Source organism: Schistocerca nitens, chromosome 6 (genome assembly GCF_023898315.1).
Source record: "Schistocerca nitens isolate TAMUIC-IGC-003100 chromosome 6, iqSchNite1.1, whole genome shotgun sequence".
NCBI lineage: Eukaryota > Metazoa > Arthropoda > Insecta > Orthoptera > Acrididae > Schistocerca > Schistocerca nitens.
Genome location: NC_064619.1, coordinates 34,037,834 through 34,054,710, shown reverse-complemented (window position 1 = coordinate 34,054,710; position 16,877 = coordinate 34,037,834). Strand labels below are relative to the sequence as shown.

Sequence of the window (16,877 nt, the reverse complement as noted above, 5' to 3'; positions counted from 1 at the left end):
ACTTGGGTTTAAGTAGTTCTAAGTTCTAGGGGACTGATGATCTCAGAAATTATGTCCCATTGTGCTCAGAGCCATTTTTGAACATCCTTAGGTAATTACACACAGTTTTTAATACTCAGTTATTCATAACACCATACTTTGCTTCCTTTTTAAACTCTACTTTAATTTGAGTTTTCGTGTCCGTTTCTTATACGCCAAGGAAAATACGCTCGACTGCTGCATTTTTACCAGGAATACATAACGCAAACTCCACAATGTCAGAAATATGTTCATAAGTTATATGTTTGAGTGTGGAGTGCTGGAACATTTGTGAGCAATGCATATCAGTGACAGTGTCTTCTACATTCCATTTCTCTATTTTCCGTGGTATGACAAACTGCTACATATTAAGTGCCCCAGGAGGAAGCCATTATCAATATATAGTTTGGTAATACATTTTTGAAAGACTCGTAGCATTTTCGTATCTCATCCTATACGGGTATACAGTGCAAAAGAACCCATATGTAGTCTGAAAATGCGTTAAAAGATCAGCCCATTGTTCAATGTACTCTACAATACTATCATAAAATTCACATACTCTTTCAGTGAACTTGTAATATTTTTATCAAATCAGATTCAAATACGCTTAAAGCACTTCTTATAACGTTTGGAAAGAATCTGGTTATTCGTTCTTCTGACACATTCATTCTTATATCATGAACTGTTTCTCGAAACTCTAAAATAGTAAAATGCCATCCTTCTACCTTCAGTACTGCCCCATGAGGAGTCCTAACTATTCATAAAAACGAAATACACACGAAAGCATCCGGGCTACCGCTAAGAAAATGCAGCTCAGTAATAGCAACTTCAGCGCAAGTATTATTGAAGATTTTGCGTCATCAAGTAGGATGTATGAACCGATTTCATAATAAAGCACATCACGGTATCTAAGATTAGGAATACGATATCGAAATAATGTATAGATTCTTGTTAGAAATATAAAGTTACTTGCTGAAGCCTCATATAAGCCAAAATTATATTTGATTTCTAAAAACCAGATCATTTAAGCATCCTGGCAGAACTGTATGGGGACAAGTGGAATATAATCAAAAAATGACTCTCCCAGCCAAATAGAGACGTCTCGGCAGTTTCTTCTGCCTGAAAGCTTTTTGTGTCTGTCAATATTTGCCTTTTAAAAGCTGTTTATAAGTAACATAACACTCACTTCTGACTACTACCAATCATTTCTTGAAATTCCCTGTTTTTTTTTCAATAACAATCATTATTCCTTATATTTGCTCTGTCAGTTGCTATTTGTATGATACGTTTGTTTCCTTTGATTTCCTTGTCAGTACCCCTTGTTCAGGCATCTGCTTTCCACAAAGACCCCAATTTAACTAATATTAAATAAACTATAAACACAGTACGTGGAATACTTTTACTAGACGTCACTTAGACAAAATCAGATTCTACGTTATTATTTCCTACACCAAATGGTATCATTTGGTTTCTGTTTCTCTAATATCCAATTTCTTTCTCTTGATGATATTTGATGAAACTTGCTTTTGTTATGAAACAGTTTCTTCTGCTTGAGTAATTTTCTACTAAAATTTATTGCAGGAACGTTTCGGCAGCATGTGCTCTTCAGCAGGTGCTTCAAAACTGTAAGTCACCAGATGAAGGTAAAGCACCTGATTATGGCAGATTGCTACCGAAACACATTGTGCAAATAAATATTTCTAAAAAATTACTGAAATTGCATAAAAAAGCAAGTTTCATCAAAATATTACAAAACAAAAAAATTGGATGTTGGTGATATGGCAATCAAATGATAGTATTTGGTCTACAGAGTACGAATGTGTGGATACATATTAGTAAAAAGTGACGAAAGCCGAAAAAAAATTAATGAATTTTTAATACGATGGCTGACCTTATTAAGTTCCCTACAGCATGTATAAATTTAAGTTTTGGTTTCGTATGTTTTTTAATTAGTACCATATAGAAGGTCCATCAGTATTTCATAAACATGATTTGCATGGATACTGGACTAGCACCCTGTGCGACAGATTCTTTTATGTCATAGAGTAAGCTGCACTTTTAAAACATCAGTTGAATTACATTACATGTCTTGTTGTTACGACCAGTGGCGGCTACATATGTGGGACGCGGGGATGCCCAAACCACTCCCCCCTCCCCCCTTTCCCACCCGGGGTGGCCCACCCCAGTCAGCCAGCACGCTAATCGTTTGTTTCTTTCGTCAGTCGACTCGACTGAATCGAGTTATCGAGTTGTTGTACTTTCCTATGTAGCACACGCGACCGCGTCGGATCGACTTAATGGCTTAGCTTTGTCGAACACTCACCCTGACATCGATTATCCTATTGACGATATAATTCACCAATTTGCCAGCAAGAATAGGCGCATAGGATTCATCATTTAAGGAAGAGAACCACAATTATAACTTTTTTATCGTAAGACGGCATTGTCTTGTACATGTGTATAATTAGTTTAAATAAAACTTTCTTAAAATTTGCATGTGACTTGATTACTTTTTATTACGGTATAACTAAAGGTAGCTGAAGATATATGTAGCGCCCTCTCCTTGAGGTTTTTCTGTATCCGCTACTTGTTACGAAATGTAACTTATTTGACACAGTAACAATAACGACACGAGTCATTGTTTAAAAGGAATCTTCCTCAGCTAAAGGTGGACAGCGCGTACCTAGTACTGATTTTGACACGACTTGTGCCACAGTTACTGCGTACGTAAGCGACACTTGGGTGCTACAGATTTTATGCTGGCACCACAGGTGGCCAACATATTTATTTTGTCATACTTATCTAGCGTCACGTCTTTATCTTTAGAATTGAGAAACATATTACGCATTTTTTTAAATTTAATTTGTTTATCTCCAACATTCTGAGCAACAATTACAAAACCTGAAGAGGAATCCAGTACCTGCGTCATTAAAACAGACAAAGAATTGAAAGATGTAATAGATTACTCAGTTCACGAATTTACATCCACGAGAACTCGATATGACTGCAATTAAGAGTTAAGTGGATCGCGCATAATTGTCTTGATATAATCTTCAAACAGTAACCAACGTAAGTAATACGACAATGCCACATAAGAATTCACGTTAATGCAGCAGCTGATTACGTCGTTGACAATACTAGTATCTATTTTCCTGACGAGCAGACGTCGATCATTAACAGTTCTTGGAGTTAATCACTCATTACTAACGATCCAGCTCTTCTTCTTATCTACAAGATCACATCACGCTGTGTTCGGTAACTCGCGTCGTTACTTTGAGCTTATCCTCTGACGTGTCCACTATCTCACCAGGACTACTGCTGTGTTAACCAACGATGTAATTGTGAATCTGCACTCAGCCGGCATTTTACTGATATGCACACTGCGTGTGTATACATTACAAATCTCAGGCGCGCACTGATTTCAATTTTCACTATCAGATAAGTCGTCTTCGTTCGGTAAAATCTGAGACCGACATTGGTTACGCACACCACGATGTTTCCCAATGAAAGGACTCCATGCTGCATCCGACCGGAAACCACCGTCCTTTCTAATCAAGTTGTCAGAAACCCGTAAGTCGACTGACTCCTCGAACACTTATGCCCAAAAGTTAGAATATGCCGAAAAGTTTCTTTATAGTCCATCGAGTAGCCATTACCAATGCAGGGCTCGAGGAGACGAGTATGCCGACTCGTTCACACTGCCCTCCTGAATTGTGCGTACTGCTCGTCGAATATCACATTTGCTGCAGTTTTATGAAGTCCTTCAAGCACCTGCCTGGTGTACTCATGGCCGTCTTTTATCGGTTTAGAGGGTAACTATGTTTCGTTATTTATATTTCTATTGAAACATCTAAATCATATGAAACGAATATCTGTTTGCTACGAACAGAGTTCTGAGATGTAAACATTCCGACCGCAGGCTATCTACAGCTCAGATATTATGAGCTTGATGAATCAAGATCGTGAGAAAACCCTGTCCACAACTCGTGGTCGTGCGGTAGCGTTGTCGCTTCCCGCGCCCGGGTTCCCGGGTTCGATTCCCGGCGGGGTCAGGGATTTTCTCTGCCTCGTGATGACTGGGTGTTGTGTGATGTCCTTAGGTTAGTTAGGTTTAAGTGGTTCTAAGTTCTAGGGGACTGATGACCATAGATGTTAAGTCCCATAGTGCTCAGAGCCATTTTTTTTGAGAAAACCCACTGTTTGTGCCGCATGGTGTACAGTTAGGCCATGAAATCAGATACATATCAGCTGTACTGTTTCTCCTTGGTGGACTTGGGTTAAAAAATGTAAACTAACTATTACGATAAATTTTATAAATAATAAGAGACAGAACTACAATGGACATGTTATTCCATGGACTCTTGCGCTTCTATGCATGAACTATCTTTCCTTTGTCATTCGCTTATCTTATTTGCTTGGATTCGGACCTAACAGGACGTTCCTGTGTAAAGCTCATCTTGCTGTACCAGCTGATAATGTACGAGGGCAGTTCAATAAGTAATGCAACACATTTTTTTCTGAAGCAGGGGTTGTTTTATTCAGCATTGAAATACACCAGGTTATTTCCCAATCTTTTAGCTACACAACACTATTTTTCAACGTAATCTCCATTTAATGCTACGGCCTTACGCCACCTTGAAATGAGGGCCTGTATGCCTGCACGGTACCATTCCACTGGTCGATGTCAGAGCCAACGTCGTACTGCATCAATAACTTCTTCATCATCCGCGTAGTGCCTCCCACGGATTGCGTCCTTCATTGGGCCAAACATATGGAAATCCGACGGTGCGAGATCGGGGCTGTAGGGTGCATGAGGAAGAACAGTCCACTGAAGTTTTGTGAGCTCAGCTCGGGTGCGATGACTTGTGTGAGGTCTTGCGTTGTCATGAAGAAGGAGAAGTTCGTTCAGATTTTTGTGCCTACGAACACGCTGAAGTCGTTTCTTCAATTTCTGAAGAGTAGCACAATACACTTCAGAGTTGATCGTTTGACCATGGGGAAGGAAATCGAACAGAATAACCCCTTCAGCGTCCCAGAAGACTGTAACCATGACTTTACCGGCTGAGGGTATGGCTTTAAACTTTTTCTTGGTAGGTGAGTGGGTGTGGCGCCACTCCATTGATTGCCGTTTTGTTTCAGGTTCGGAGTGATGAACCCATGATTCATCGCCTGTAACAATCTTTGACAAGAAATTGTCACCCTCAGCCACATGACGAGCAAGCAATTCCGCACAGATGGTTCTCCTTTGCTCTTTATGGTGTTCGGTTAGACAACGAGGGACCCAGCGGGAACAAACCTTTGAATATCCCAACTGGTGAACAATTGTGACAGCACTACCAACAGAGATGTCAAGTTGAGCACTGAGTTGTTTGATGGTGATCCGTCGATCATCTCGAACGAGTGTGTTCGCACGCTCCGCCATTGCAGGAGTCACAGCTGTGCACGGCCGGCCCGCACTCGGGAGATCAGACAGTCTTGCTTGACCTTGCGGCGATGATGACACACGCTTTGCCCAACGACTCACCATGCTTTTGTCCACTGCCAGATCACCGTAGACATTCTGCAAGCGCCTATGAATATCTGAGATGCCCTGGTTTTCCGCCAAAAGAAACTCGATCACTGCCCGTTGTTTGCAACGCACATCGGTTACAGACGCCATTTTAACAGCTCCGTACAGCGCTGCCACCTGTCGGAAGTCAATGAAACTATACGAGACGAAGCGGGAATGTTTGAAAATATTCCACAAGAAATTTCCGGTTTTTTCAACCAAAATTGGCCGAGAAAAAAAAATGTGTTGCATTACTTATTGAACTGCCCTCGTAAGTTGTACTTAAAACCCGAAAAATATAATGGTTATTTTGTCAAAAGAATTTTGTGTATGTGGTCAATCTATTATTAATCTGATAACTAGACTGCCTTAAGTAGATATGGGCCTCAACAAAGAATTTTCATTGTTAGGCGCCATCTTAGAAGAAATATTTAACATTTTTCTTTTAGCTCATCCACGAATTGTGCCGTCGGTTAGGACAATTAACTTTATTTCAGATCCCACGAGACCGGATGCAGCTACTAATAGTTTAACAATTTTACTCACAGATTTTCTTTATATAACGAGATAACATCCCAGGCAGAAAAGGTCTGGTCACAGGATTCCAGTTCCGTTATAGGATTTAATTTGTAGATGCTGCTCTTGTCATCTTATATTGGGGAATCGAGACGAAACCACGACGTTAAGTTACGTACTACAGTAGGGTACATCGAAGAGACTTGGCAAATATTCTCTGGTGCAATAAGCACACGACTTCTCATGAGCCTAGTGTTGGACAGATAAGAAAAGTACAATTAATTATCGACGATTACGTAACTACCCTGAGAACTGAGCTGGTTTACTGAGTGCTTATACACGTCAGGCTAAATTAAACAACATATTACACTGTTAATAATATTCTTACATTAGTTATTTCTCTTTTGTGCTGAGCCATTGCATTAATGTGTGTTTCTTTTTTGTATAAGTCATGGCTAAAATTTTATTACCTTACACTAATAGTCACAAAATAATTTTAAAAATTACTTTGTAACATTACACAGCGTGATTTCGATACAACACGTATCTGAGCATAAGATCACTCCTGCACTGGAGGAAAATTAAAATTACAACTCCAGGAAGGCGGCGCGCCACTATAATCTAATTTACATGAAAAATAACAGCTGCTTGCCTAATCAAATGGCTAACTTTTCAGTGCAACTGCACAAACTAGCGAAATGTCATCTACAATGATGAGCCAGAACGTTATGACCCCTGTCTGATAGCTTGTTTGACAGTCTTTAGAAAGAAATACATCACCGATTCTTCGTATCAGGAATCCGACAATTTGTTGGTAAGTTTGTTGAGATACGTGGCACTAAATGTCTACGCACAGGTCAAGTAATTCGCATAAATAACGGGCCGCTGATTTGTGTACGCGGAGTAGGTTCTCGATAGCGAGCAGATGGATTCCACAGGATTTACATCAGGCGAATTTGGTCCCAGAGACATCAACGTGGGTTCACTAAAACGCTCCTCCAATCGCTGTAATCCGGTTATAGCTCCTAGACACGCAGCATTGTACTGCTGAAAGATGACGTTGCCGTCGGGCAAGACTTCAAGTGTGAGACGATGCAGGTGGTTTGCAGCTGTCAGCGTGTCTTCGATTACTGCAACAGTTCCCATGGAAGCTCAGGAGAATCTCTGTCATAGCATAATACTGCTCCCACCAGCCCGCGTCCGTGGCACGCTTCACGTTTCGAGCCGCCGTTGATCTCGATGACCACGTTCGTGCAGACGAGAACCGACCTAGTGTAGAAAAATGCGATTCACCCGAAGAGCCGACACATTTCCACTGATCGACGGTCGAATCCCGGTAGTCCAGTGTGCACTGCAATCGTAATTGACGATGTCGTTGTGTCAACATATGAACACCTAGGGATGGTCTGCTGCGAAATTCCAACAATGCACGATGAACAGTGCGCTCGGAAACACAGAGCAGACAAGCCTGCGAACCCCACGTTCTGTGAAGAGTCGTAGACGTCCAGACATTTGAAGCCTAGTGTTGATTTCACTATGAATATTCGGCCAGCTTCGCGGTTTTCGAGATACTAGTTCACAGGTCCTGCGTAATAATTATCTGCCCTTTGTCGAAGTCGCTTAATGCATTTCCCCATTTGCAACACATATCTGCGCTAGGGTGGTCTCCCGTCCGTGTCTGCTCCGTTTACATATTTTTGTTAGCAGGTAGATTCCTTTCTGAAGGTCATCTTCCTTATCTGCTAGGACCACCTGTTATACTATTTTTAATGTTTAACAGTTTTTGTAAAATAGAGGACCACAACAAAAAAATTCTTAGACGGGGGGGGCGGGGGGGAGAGGGGGGAAAGGGAGGGAGGGAGGGAGGGAGGGAGGGAGGGAGAGCGGGAGAGGGAGGGAGGGACAGAGGGAGGGTCGAACAGAGGGAAGGAGAGGGAGGGAGGGAGGGAGAGGGGGAGAGGGAGGGATGGTGAGAGGGAGGGAGGGAGGGAGGGGGGAGAGAGAGACAGCAATAAGCAACATGGAAGGTGGAGCGTAACAAGTGACGAATTTAAACTATTGGACTTCAAGATTACAGTTCATTTAAGGGCGTACAATTAACAATTAACGGCTTATCTTGCATTGAAATTTACCAAAAGTCATACAAAAATACTGGTAACACGAACGATAAATGTTTATTTACAAGTCGTACACCAAACAAAGTCAAAATGGCTGTCGCACCGTCCCTTCCATCTAGATGCGTAGATACATGTCACTACAACAACTTGTAGTACCCTCCAGAATAGAAAACAGTCCACTCTCCTAGTGCTCCACTATCCCGCTGTGCCCCGAATTCTTCAATGTAATGCACTGTGCTCAAATCTGTATATAGTTCCTGATCCCCGCGTACCACAAAAGTGAAAGCTGTGTGGAAAATAGTGTTCCCAGACGTTCCTGTTTTCGCGGGATCTTCCGATTTTTGAGAGTGCCACGATCCGTCGCACGTTAGCTTTACACGGAACGTCAAATGTTCCGATTTTTGGGACAACTATCAGTGCAACACATAAGGCGCATTCGTAGTTAGTTGAGTACATGAAAGTTCTGAAATGAGTTTCTGAATGCGTTGATGGCGGTAACTAAGAATCTCGTGCGCAAGGAGGCCGCGGTCAACAGCTGAACTTAAAGGGTGCCTCTGCATAAGCCTGAATTGTGAGTTTCTAAAATATTCAGTCATACGACTTCCACTGTCCTTTCACTATCTCCACGCCGTCGTTTTGTGAACAGTGTTTCAGTTTCTCCATTCTATCCTCCACCCTCTCACGCCCACTGACTGACCGTGACTACTCTTGACTCACCAGTTGTTACTTACATTGAATGGCAGTGACCGACCCTCTCGCCTGACCACTTGTTCATTACGTGCTTTCGTTTGTAGTGAGAAACAAAATGGCGGAGACAACTGACTTTTAAATGTGTGCCCAGCGCCCGCTGACGTTCTCAGTTCATCCAGACAGTGGACATTACAACTGGTACGTGACGTATGGAATATTTATCTATTTAAAAACACGAACAATTTGTGGTCAATTACATGCTAGTTGGCATATTAAGAAACTACACTAACAAGCCGAAACCAAATCCCAGCGTATATTTTAAAGTTCCATTACTATTCATAAGAAACTCAAAGCATAGAGTTCTTTATTGTGCGTGAATTTCTTCATATTCAACCCTATAATGCACGACTTTTTCGCATCAAAATTTTTTACTGGACGACCTAATGAGTCACTGATGTAAGAAAGACTAATGAAAAATCTAACTATTTTACAAAAGAATGCAGTCTTTATTTACACATCACATTTGAAAGGATGCACATAATGATTTCCTTGTTCTGTTACAAGTTAGAAATATAAACGGCGTGAGCTTTACAGCTACTACAGAGATTCATAGTGAAACAAAAATAAGAGAGATTGAACAGCAGGAAAGGAAATTTCTCAGCAAAGTATTGCCAGTTTCTCGTGAAGGGATCTGCGTAAAGAGGCTGTCGGGAGAAATCTACAAGCAGATAGAAACAATGACGGATGAAATTTTGTGGGCGTACTCGTACTAGAACGAATCACAACAGGCTCAGAAAGCAAATCTTCGAGAAGCAAACACTATCAAATACTACATAAAATGGATCATTGAAACAGAAGAAGATATTAAACAAGTGGGAAGCACTTAACATACTGTAATCACTCGTGAACAGTTCCCCTGCATCGTAGAAATACACGGAACAGACAAAAGGAAACAGTTAGTGGGAATAATGAAGACAGAATACGGCGAGCATATGAAGAGACTTTGCGAAGATGGAAGAAATACGAAAAAGTCTCAGCACCGCTGAAGTTCAAACACTCTTTTAGGGAAAATATGACGCCAAAGAGCTTCGCAAATACCCAGTGTGGCATATTAAAAGGTAAATGTGGTTTTAAGACATTTGAGCCGTGTTGCGACTCGCGTTGGTGCTGTTGGTGGGTTGGCATCGTGTAATAAGGATACTGGCGTCTCGTTTCCTTCTTGTGTTTACTGGCGCCACTACGTCTGCTAGCACTGTCTGTCCGCGAGTGGCAGCAGCAGCGGTTATCAATATCTAGTACCGTGGTACTATGTTTGGAAGGACGTCAGGTGTTTTCTGGGTCGGAATGTGTCGGGGAGTTTGGTTGGGATGGAGCAGCAGTGGGGTCCAGCACCCCGAGGACATGCTGGGACCGCTGGTGGAACGCGGCCATTGCAGGATCGAGGGGCTGTAGTTGTGAGGGCCACAACCTCATTCTCCACAGGACCCAGGACGTGTGAGGCGAGTAAACATTAACCCAGCAGTGAAACCTCCACTATTTTGAGATCACACCGTTTGTTCGCGCGTTGCTGCTCGTAGGGTTGCTGAGACGAACAGCAACGAGTGGAGTGTTTGGAGTTGGCGAAATTAATTAGCCGTCCCCTACCTTTTATTATTAATCACTGAATTCCTTGTGTTTATTGGTGAAGTTCAACCAGTGGTATTTTTCTGCCTAGTGGCCACTATCGCCCCAGTTACCTGCCCTGGAGGTTAGCATACTTTCGCAGCAGTGTAACTTTCCTCTCCTTGTCGCTGCTGTCCAGTAAGGCGTGTAGTTAGAAAGCCTACTTGATTGTGGTTGGGATATTTGTTCCTTTTGGACTACTTTGGTCGTCGTGGTTCCTTCTGCTTCTGGATATTCTAGACACGGGATTCTGAAGACGCAGTGCTGTCCACTGGTTCCGCCTTGCCTGTGTTATTCCATCGTTGTATTGGTTATCAGACGTTAGGTATATTTTGCAAGAGTGTTGGCCTGCGTTTAAACTGTCACTAGTCTGAGTTGCCATCCGGTGAAGTGAATACGACTCTTGGCGATCTGTCTCATCGTTTACGAAGTTGAGTGACTTTCTCAGGTCGATCCATGGAGCACTGGCTGAGGCCCACTTTGCTCTTGATTTGGTCAGATTGTTATAATGGTTTTTTAAAAAAATATATATTTTAATTTTGAATTATTACTTTTGGGGCCTTCAGCCAATAAATAATTTAAATTTCTGGTCAATAAAGCCTTCAGGTGTGAGTGCAACGTGCTTAAGAATTTTTTTATTAGACATTGTGTCTTAACAGTCAAATTGGATAATTGTTCCTTATCGTCAACCTTATTTGCAATTGTTTCCAAATAAAGTGTACGTGATATAAAAATAAAATCTGAGCAACCAATGGTAAATGAATACGGCCCCTTCCATACCGAATCCTGCCTTTCCCTAAGTCCCATGTTTCAACATTTGTTTAAGTTATATCTACACTGTGTAACAGAATTAAACGATTACTTTTTCGAAACCTCCTTATTTTCTCCAGCTGCGACGCATAAGTTTGAAACTTGGCTCAGAGGCGCCTCCTGCCTTACTCTGCAAGGGTAAAAAGCGGTGGCACCCTGCGATGTCGCAGTTGGCATTGGCGACGCTTCAAGCATCAAGGTGTCGACACATGCTAAAAAAGCCAACAGATCGGAACTTCATGTAAGCTGTAAGGTGGGTTAATGATGTCACATTGGCATCAAATTTCACCACAATTCTGCCCACGCCACCTTGGTCGTGTCACACGGCGAGAAGACAGCATCGCCCCTCTGAGCCACATTTCACACCTTTTGTTGACGTCTCTGCAATGGAAGTCGGAACCGCGACACCCAGTGTTGAAATCACGTGGTTTCCATAAGTGTCCCTGAGGAAAACATTTCAGTTACACCGCCGCTCAGAATCGAGAAGAAAAGGCCTCAGGGGGCGTCATGAAGGGCGTCGCGTTGATGAACCCACTCATTTGCCTGGGGCGTTGAATGCCACACATTTCGCAGTGGAAAACAGTTCGCAGAGCGATGGGCAGCAGGAAGATGTTCTTGGCAACATTAGACATAGCTGACTTCCTCGGACGATTCAACCCTTCCCTAAGGACATTTTGGGGCCGTATCACCATTGAACGTGATCTTACCCCTCTACAGTGAAGTGTGACTGCAATTTTTTGCTCTCGTGTAGAGGTTGGAACTCCTAGGAACCATTCGACGAAATATGAGCTTGATCCGAAGCAGTAACGTGTACTAACGTTTTTTAAGCCCTCCTGTTTGCCGCCCTCCTCTGGCATGATTAAGCGGGGTTCAGAATGTGCAAGGGTTCCCTGCATGATTACGTGGGGTTCAATATGTGCAAGGGGTCCCTCTTAGATCCCCATAGTTCAGCAACTCACCCACGTAGTTTCGTAGCGCGCGTTACAAATGTACCTGTCATAATGATTACATATCCGGCAAACCCTCAGATTTTTCCTGATACTGTTATCATGCTCCGACACAGTTTTTCATCAGGTTCTCCCACCCCTCTGTCACCACCTTTTTTAAGGCCTAGTGTATTCCTCAGTAGTTTTCTCCGTTCATTCTCTAGCTGTTCGGTGCCAATTCTTCGTTATGTTATCGTCTCAGTCGCATACAGTACTGCATTCCTCAGCCTTGCATTATAGTGTCTGATCAATGCGTCAGTAGATACATTCTTCTTATTTTATGTATCTCTGCTCATGCGAAAGGTTGACGTCATCTTCCTTATCGTTTTTTTTTTTTTTTTTTTAATTTGTACAACTTTTGCATAGTGCCTTCCGGAGCTTTTGCAATGCCTTTCCCTTGTTGTACGCGATTCTCAGTCCCACCTTTGTGGCTATCTCGCTTTCCAATGGTTCACTTTGATATACGCGTCTCTAAAGCCTGAGCCGGTCGTTGTGGCCGAACGGTTCTAGGAGCTTCAGTCCGGAACCGCGCTTCTGCTACGGTTGCAGGTTCGAATCTTGCCTCGGGCATGGATGTGTGTGATGTCCTTAGGTTAGTTAGCTTTAAGTAGTTCTAAGTCTAGGGGACTGATCACTTCCGATGTTAAGTCCCATGGTGCTCAGAGCCATTTGAAGCTTCTAAAGCCTGAGATGTTTTACTAAATCAATAAGCTAATGATTCAGTGAGATAGTTGGTTCAACTTAGTTCTAATAGCCTCTTTTTATAGAATGAATTTATTATCGGGGCATCGCTAGGACAGAAATGAAAGGTAACTATCCATATTGTAAATAGCCACGTGTTGCAAAACACTCTTCCTCTGCGCCAGTTCCCTCCGTAGCAACACCAGCTCCACGCACACCCTGTATCCGCATTTTAGATCAACCAAGTTAAACTGTTTGCAGTTTTCAAATCACACCTTACTTCTGATCTGGGGGTAATAAGAAGACTCATATTGCCAGTGCTTTGTTTCTGACCATCTCTACTACAACAACAACAACTACTACTACTATTACTACTACTACTAATAATAACAATAATAATAATAGTAATACTTTGTAGGCGCTACAGCAGCATAGTAACTGTTACATAGTTGCTTGTGAGTTGTGCTGTCATTTAGTTCATTTATTGTCGTGAACTCAATAATGAAGCCATTTTCCGTCTATCTCTTCATGAGATATTCATGCATGTGTTATGTAATTTGCTGTCATTAGCGCATGATACAAAGTACAAAAGTGTGTATAGCGAGTGGACTATGTGCGGAAGGTGTTCAAATATCCGTTTGACATGCTGTAACCTATAACATCCGTCACATTGTATCATGCATTGATGCCAGTATTCGAGAAAAAGTGTAGTCGTTGGCTACTTATGTTATTAGTATTACAGTTCAATGATAACAGTGATAATTGTAATATTAATAACGGTAATAGTTTAAAAATATCAGTTCCCTAACTAAAGACAACAGAACCCTTTTTTTTTACATTACATCAGAACCATTGTCTTAGGAGGAGAAAATGTATTCCATGGAGGGCCTGCCTGGGGCCCTACAGGGGCCGTAATACAGGAGTGTGAGCTATTTGAAATTCGAGAACGAAATAATTTATAGAGCGGGTCGATGGGTATAAACCATCATTCCGTGTGGAGTTTATCGATACGAGAAGCATTTTGACTTATCACCATGAAAATCTATAACGACAGCCCTTCCTAAAGAATGCAGTGATTCCATAATTAATAGGTTCATTCAACGTATTTTAGCTTACTGAAAATGTACTCATCTGTGCAATAGCTTCCATTAGACTCCATCACGATTTTGATAAATCCAAAAATTGGTAGAGCAGTCCAGCTATGACAGCTATGTCAAAATGACTTTCTCTGTAGTTTTCAGGTAACTGAGAACAAGAAGAAAGAAAATTTTTTAATGAAACATACCACAAACACCTACATTTTCTTGATTGAATTTTACTTTACTTTACTGTAGATACAATTCATTAACTCGTCCAAAGCCCAGACCAACCTTGCTTCAATGACAATAACACACTTTCGATCCCAGAAAAAGCTGACCGTAATCGTCATGGCATATGCTACTTACTTTATTCTTGCGACAGGACTACTCGTTTCCACCTATTGTTTTGACTGATGCCCTGTTTCTAGCACGAAATGGAAAGTAAAAAATGGGCTTATTAAATAGTTTGAACTGTTATTAAAAAAGCCCACATGAAACTGAGAAATAATGTTCCTAGTCTTCTTTGTCAGTATGCGAAGGGTACGTATCCATCTTACACAAAACATTCTAGTAAACGACGCTTTATGTAAAAAGATACCTTACTCATTCTTCCGATATGTCTGTGGCGTCAGGTAGAAGTATTTATGCGCCATACATGTCGGTCTTCCAGGGGCATGTCATGCACTTTAGCGGCGTTTTCAATTATGTAGGCGAATGCAGGAAGTTACTACTGACAGTCTTTTAACAACTTTGGATGTATTTTCTTCGACGATAAATTGTCCAATGGTGGCATCACAGATCAGTTTATCCATTAGATATTATCACGGCTGCGTTAAAAAGCAATTTACTTTCGATGTTGCACAGGAAGGATCAACATCAAAGGAACATTTTTCAATATCAACGTCATCTTTGGGGAAAGTCTGTAAAATGTCGTCTTGACTTCGCATATTAGTAACGTCAAAAGCTGTCCGGAATATATCGCCTGTATTTCGTTCATTCATAATGTCTTGTCGTCTGATTTCACTCCATAACCTATTTTTTTAATATACCTTGTCAGTCTCTTACCAAGATGGTAATCAGCCACGATAATAAAGGTGACGAAGTGGTGATGAGAATCACGCCATGGCCTATACGTAATAAAGAAAATGTACCACACTTTGAACATATCTAAGCTTGGTGTATGTAATAAATCATAACTTAGATAGTATTTAATAGATGAGAGAAGTCAAAGTGAGAACATGACCTTTAAATATGGAATATCTGTTGTTAGGTAGGGTCAGTGGTCCTCCAACTTCATTGCTCTAGAGCCAATACTAGTACTGTGGGGCGGCACCTGCTTTCACAAAGTACTGATATTATTATTAACTGCCGGCCGGGGTGGCCGCGCGGCTCTAGGCGCTACAGTCTGGAACCGCGCGACCGCTACGGTCGCAGGTTTGAATCCTGCCTACGGCATGGATGTGTGTGATGTCTTTAGGTTAGTTAGGTTTAAGTAGTTCTGAGTTCTAGGGGGCTGATGACCTCAGCAGTTAAGTCCCATAGTGCTCAGAGCCATTGGAACCATTTTTTTTTATTATTAACTGGTAATCTACGTAAATAAGTATGTTATGTGCCCTCAACAGAATAGCTATAGTAACGGCGCGCCGGCCTCCAAAGTGCTGATTCATTATAAATGGGTAGCATTTGGCACAGTTCGTGTCGACTATTCCCTCTTTCAGACTGATACTACCCTCAGTGACCCAAAAGTTGTGACACTGTATTTCCCTGATGAAATATTCTGTTGTCTGTGTGAGATGATGATTAACTGTACTTACATTTAAATGCATCATGCAGTCCGAGACACGATCACGAATATTTGCTAAATGTTTCGAATGTTATTTTTCTGCTACCCATTGCGTTTTACCCCCCCGCCCCCCCCCCCCCCCCCCATGAACCATGGAACTACTGGCGGCCTTGGGAGAGCCAGTCTTGACAAAACTCTACCATCTGGTGAGCAAGATGTATGAAACAGGCGAAATACCCTCAGACTTCAAGAAGAATATAATAATTCCAATCCCAAAGAAAGCAGGTGTTGACAGATGTGAAAATTACCCAACTATCAGTTTAATAAGCCACGGCTGCAAAATACTAACGCGAATTCTTTACAGACGAATGGAAAAACTAGTAGAAGCCGACCTCGGGGAAGATCAGTTTGGATTCCGTAGAAATACTGGAAAACGTGAGGCAATACTGACCTTACGACTTATCTTAGAAGAAAGATTAAGGAAAGGCAAACCTACGTTTCTAGCATTTGTAGACTTAGAGAAAGCTTTTGACAATGTTGACTGGAATACTCTCTTTCAAATTCTAAAGGTGGCACGGGTAAAATGCAGGGAGCGAAAGGCTATTTACAATTTGCACAGAAACCAGATGGCAGTTATAAGAGTCGAGGGACATGAAAGGGAAGCAGTCGTTGGGAAGGGAGTAAGACAGGGCTGTAGCCTATCCCCGATGTTATTTAATCTGTATATTGAGCAAGCAGTAAAGGAAACAAAAGAAAAATTCGGAGTAGGTATTAAAATCCATGGAGAAGAAGTAAAAATTTTGAGGTTCGCCGATGACATTGTAATTCTGTCAGAGACAGCAAAGGACTTGGAAGAGCAGTTGAACGGAATGGATGGTGTCTTGAAGGGAGGATATAAGATGAACATCAACAAAAGCAAAACGAGGATAATGGAATGTAGTCGAATTAAGACGGGTGATGTTGAGGGTATTATATTAGGAAATGAAA

General features: G+C 41.8%; 1 protein-coding gene across 1 annotated transcript in view; it reads right to left on the bottom strand.

Annotated features, from left to right (window-relative positions):
- Positions 1-16,877, bottom strand: part of LOC126262748 (uncharacterized) — a 280,472-nt gene that overhangs the window by 61,632 nt on the left and 201,963 nt on the right. The gene's annotated exons all lie outside the window — the stretch shown is intronic.